The sequence below is a fragment of the Phragmites australis genome, chromosome 7 (genome assembly GCF_958298935.1).
Source record: "Phragmites australis chromosome 7, lpPhrAust1.1, whole genome shotgun sequence".
Classification (NCBI taxonomy): domain Eukaryota; kingdom Viridiplantae; phylum Streptophyta; class Magnoliopsida; order Poales; family Poaceae; genus Phragmites; species Phragmites australis.
The window spans coordinates 11,291,580-11,297,269 of record NC_084927.1 but is presented as its reverse complement, the minus strand read 5'-3'; the positions used below and the strand labels follow the sequence as shown (position 1 = coordinate 11,297,269).

The 5,690-nt window shown below is 42.5% G+C and overlaps 1 pseudogene; it reads left to right on the top strand.

The window, feature by feature from the left end:
* The first annotated feature begins 1,049 nt into the window (after positions 1–1,049).
* Positions 1,050–5,134, top strand: LOC133925390 (uncharacterized; annotated as a pseudogene).
* Positions 5,135–5,690: the final 556 nt, after the last annotated feature.

Below are 5,690 nucleotides of genomic sequence, written 5' to 3'. Positions count from 1 at the left end.
TCGTCGCGTGTGCAGACTCGCGGTGCACTGCCTCTTCACCAGGCCACGCAGCGATAGTTATCAATTTCGTGGATCCTTCGAGAAGATCGGGCCACAACTACTCGTCACACGTGATCCATAGACGAGTGCCCATCATCTGGTGTCAGAGCCTTCGTTTACTCGGTTGGATCGTTCTTAATTTGGTAGGATAGATTTTTTTTTATACCTACAGCCCACAAATAGCCCCCAAAAAAAATTACATATATACAGACCTATAGCCTCTCTCTTTTGCGCTGAATTGTAGTTTGCATCATCGAGTTTTCAATCCTTTGAGGCTTGTCTATTTGCTGATTTTTCTTGGTCTGATTTCTCCTGATCTGAATTTCGTTTTTCTCCTTTCTCCAGTTTTATCCTGACTTTTACCTTTGATCTTTTCATCGTCTTTTTCCCTCTGAAACATACACAAAAAAAAAGAAACCCACCCATCCCACCCTTGATTGCTTCCAAATCAGTCTACCAATCGGCACCGACACTTTGTTTGTCATTTCTGCGCCACCCTTAATTGAAAGTTGTATGCTGTTTGTCAAGAGGTTCCAAAAAAAAAAGGAGTACAAAGAAAGAACAAAAAAAAAAAGTGTTTCAGCTAAAGAAAAGAATTCTGTTTTTAAAAAAAGAGACGTATGAGTATTTGCAACAAAATAGGGGTTTGAGCAGCAGTTCGATTGGTGCCAATTGTTGTTTTCCCTCCACTTCTTTTACCTTGTTCCTTTACTTTCCACCTATTTTTTCTTTGTGATCAGCAACTTAGACTTGTGTTTCTCTTTTGGATTATTATTCGATTTTGCATCACTCCTTTTCAGTGCACTACACATATATTTTACCCCACCACACTCTACTCAAAGCATCGTGAGCTGTTGCACCATCGTCTCTGTTACAATCACTCTTCCACTGCAGATTGCTGCCCCGGTTACTGACCCTTCAGGAAGAGAAAGAACTTGTTCAGCAAGTGATGAGGGAGTGACTCCACATATATTCCCCATCTATATATATCTTTTCTTTTCTACGCTAACATGGCAGATCCAAATGGTCCAATTTCGGCAGCGGAGTTTCAGGAAATGCGGGCACAAATGAACCAATTGACACAACAACTGCAAGCACTTCAGCATGATTTCGGCCATGCACCAAACATGGAGGACCAACATGATGATGGACAACATGTTGAGGATGATGATCCTATTGCCTTGGAGGCCGAGGCTGCTCGTCTTCAGGCTGAGGCTGCACGTCGTGCAGCTGCAGGAGGCAGTGGACGAGGACGTGGTGGTGGTCGAGGTCATGGTGCTGGTTTTGACAATTTTGGTGCACCTAATATGAGGCCAAACTTTTTTGGCCATGCACGGCGTGTTCCTTTGCTAGAGACTGCAGGTTTTGATGGTGATTTTGATGATCATGACGACTACCGTGAAGATCACCATGGTCATCGTGGTGGTTATGAACACCGTGGAGGTGCTCACTTTGGTCGCTTTGGTGCTTTTGGTGCCCACCAGTTTGCTGGTCATGATGGCCATCGTGCTCCGCGACATGGTGATCATGAACGTCGTCGTGAGGACGATGGTTTGGGGAGAGTCAAGGTGTCTATTCCTGCTTTTAGTGGGAAGGAGAATGCAGATGATTACTTTGAGTGGGAGACCAAGGTGGACCAGATATTTGATTTGTATGATTACCCTGCTGAAAAGAAAGCAAAGCTTGCTGCCATTGAGTTCAAAGGTTATGCTTTAACTTGGTGGAACCAAGTTCGCGCAGAATTCCATCGAGTTGGACATGATCGTATCACATGGGATGAAATGAAGAGGGAAATGAGACGTCGTTTTGTTCCTGCATATTATACCCGTGACTTACATTTGCGGCTCAAACGCCTTGTGCAGGGTACTCGTAGCGTTGATGAATATTTTCAAGAAATGGAAATGTGCCTACTCCGTACAGGAATCACTGAGGATGAGGAATCCACGATGGCTCGGTTCTTGGTTGGACTCAATAAACCAATTGCCCATAAAGTGGACATGACAAACTACACAACTCTAACAGAATTAGTTCATTTTGCAAAACGGGCAGAACGGCAGCTTGTTGAATCTTATAAAAACCATGTTTCTTTTTTAGCTCATAACAGTTCTACTCCATGGCGCAATTCACAACAGCACGGATCAGGGGCACACACACCTTCATCTCATGCAGCTTCTACACCTTCCTCTCGTGCAGCTTCTCGTTCTGTTTCATCTTCTGCCAAACAATTTGATGCGAAAGGCAAAGCTGTGAGTTCCAATCAGTCCAACTCCTCTCCTGCATCAGCCCAAAGGAAGATAAGTAGGATTGAGTGTTTTAAGTGTGGTGGTCATGGGCATAAGCAAGCTGAATGCCCCAATAGGCGTACAATTATAGCACTTGCTAATGGTTCTTATGATTCTCAGAGTGACGAGGAGGAGGAGCACAATATCCTGGCATTAGCAGATGAGAATCTCAAAACTTGTGAGTATCACGCTGAGGATGGTGAATATGAGCTGGGATTGAATTGTTTGGCCATTCAGTCTATTCCACATGTTGCTCAGGAGGACATACCACAAGCTGTTATTCCTCCAAATCCAGAGGAAATCACTAGTGCCGATTTTGATGATTTGCTTGCTGATATTAATTATTTGGAGGCTCCTATTTCGCCCCGACATGATAGTTCATTTTGGTCTGCTACAACTTCCACCGTGCGTGCTTATATTTTGAATGCACCAGACCAGTCGTTGGTGGTTCGACGAGTTCTTTCTACTCAATTAGTTGCAGCTGAGCAAGGGCAGCGCCATAATTTGTTTCAATCACGATGCAAAGTGAAAGGACAGGTGTGCAGATTTATAATTGATGGTGGGAGCTGCAACAATATTGTTAGTGCCTTGCTTGTTGAGAAGCTTGGCCTGCAAACACGTCGCCATCCACACCCGTACCATATGCAATGGTTGAATAATTCAGGGACAGTGAAGGTTTCATCCATGGTCCGCTTGTCATTCTCAATTGGTGACTATCATGATGAGGTTGATTGTGATATTGTTCCTATGCAAGCATGCCACTTACTTCTGGGTCGTCCATGGCAATTTGATGTGGATTCTATGCACTTCGGCCGGTCAAACAAATACACATTTATTCACAAAGAGAAGAAGGTGGTTCTTGTTCCATTATCTCCTGAAGACATACACTCTTCCGATGTTGCTCGCATGAAAAGAGATGAGAGTGAGAAAAGAAAATTATGTGAGAGCCACAAAAATAGTAAGGGAGAGACTCCTAAACCATCCAGCCACATAAAGCCTCCTGAAAATACAAGACTGCCACGACAACATGAGTGTTTATTTGTGAGCAAGAGTGATTTGAGAGAAATGAGGAACACCACAGCCCCATTCTTTGTGCTCTTGCACAAGGAGGTCCTATTTTCAGCTAACAACTTACCATTGTCGCTGCCTAGTGTTGTTCTTGATTTATTACAGGATTTTGAGGATGTTTTTCCCAATGAGGTGCCAGCTGGTCTTCCTCCCATACGCGGAATTGAACACCAAATTGATTTGGTACCGGGTGCTTCTCTTCCCAATCGTCCAGCCTACCGCACCAATCCTGAAGAAACAAAAGAAATTCAGCGACAGATAAAAGAGCTTTTGGACAAAGGGTATGTTCGTGAATCTCTCTCACCTTGTGCTGTTCCAGTACTTTTGGTCCCTAAGAAAGATGGGTCTTGGCGCATGTGCGTTGATTGTCGTGCTATCAATGCTATAACTGTTAGATATCGCCATCCCATTCCTAGGCTTGATGACATGTTAGATGAATTGAGTGGTTCAACTATTTTCACCAAGATTGATTTACGCAGCGGCTATCACCAAATTCGCATGAAAATTGGTGATGAATGGAAGACAGCATTTAAGACTAAATTTGGTTTATATGAATGGCTTGTGATGCCCTTTGGTTTGACGAATGCTCCTTCCACTTTTATGCGTTTAATGAATCATGTTTTAAGAGCTTTCATTGGAAAATTTGTGGTTGTATATTTTGATGATATCCTGATCTATAGTAAATCATTTGATGAACATCTTGACCATATCCGTGAAGTCCTTGCTGTTTTGAGAGCAGAGAAATTGTATGGAAATATTGCTAAGTGCACCTTTTGCACAGACCGTGTTGTTTTTCTTGGTTTTGTGGTGACTGCAGATGGCATCAAGGTTGATGAAGAGAAGATTAAAGCGATAAAGGATTGGCCTACACCTGAAAATGTGAGCCAAGTTCGAAGTTTCCATGGTCTTGCAGGTTTCTACCGATGATTTGTTAAAGATTTCAGCACCATCGCTGCACCCCTTAACAATTTGACAAAGAAGGATGTTCCATTCAAGTGGGGAGCTGAACAGGACCATGCCTTTGAAGAGCTAAAACAAAAGCTTTGTGAAGCACCGCTGCTACAACTACCAAACTTTGGTAAGACCTTTGAGATCGAATGTGATGCAAGTGGTATTGGCATTGGAGGTGTGTACTTCAAGAAGGTAAACCTGTTGCCTACTTTTCTGAAAAGTTACATGATCCACATCTGAACTACTCTGTCTATGACAAAGAGCTTTATGCCTTAGTTCGAGTTTTGGAAGTCTGGCAACATTATTTATTACCTAAAGAATTTGTAATCCATTCTGATCACGAAGCTTTGAAATATCTGAAAAGCCAAGGCAAACTGAACCGTCGACATGCGAAATGGATTGAGTTCATTGAAACATTCCCCTATGTTGTCAAACATAAGCGTGGCAAAGATAACATTATTGCAGATGCTTTGTCTAGACGATGTGCTTTGGTTACACAATTAGATACAAAAGTGCTTGGTTTGGAATCAATAAAAACACTTTATGCTAATGACCCTGATTTTAACGAACCTTTCTCTAATTGTATTGCGGGAAAAGGATGGGACAAATTCTATGTGCATGATGGATTCTTATTTCGGACTAACAAACTGTGCATTCCAGCTTGCTCGATTCGAAATGTTCTTTTGCAGGAATCACATGCTGGGGGGTTGGCTGGTCATTTTGGTGTAAAAAAGACATTGGACATGCTTTCTGATCATTTCTTTTGGCCACATATGCGACGTGATGTCCAGTGACACGTTGAGCGGTGCATAACCTGCTTGAAAGCTAAGTCTCGTCTTAATCCCCATGGTCTATATACTCCATTACCAATTCCAAATGTACCTTGGGAAGATATATCTATGGATTTTATTCTGGGGTTACCTCGGTCTCAGAGGGGGAGGGATTCCATTTTTGTTGTTGTCGATCGCTTCTCAAAGATGGCACATTTTATTCCATGTCATAAGAGCGATGATGCGTCACACATTGCTGACTTGTTTTTCAGGGAGATAGTTCGTCTATATGGAGTGCCAAAGACTATTATTTCAGATCGTGATACAAAATTTCTTAGCTATTTTTGGAATACATTATGGCGTAAACTTGGCACTAAGTTGTTATTTTCCACCACTTGTCACCCACAAACTGATGGGCAAACTGAGGTCGTCAACCGTACTCTATCCACAATGCTAAGGGCTGTGCTGAAAAAAAACTTAAAGATGTGGGAAGATCGCCTTCCACATGTTGAATTTGCTTATAACAGGGCAGTACATTCCACAACCAAATTTTGTCCCTTTGAAATTGTTTATGGTTTTA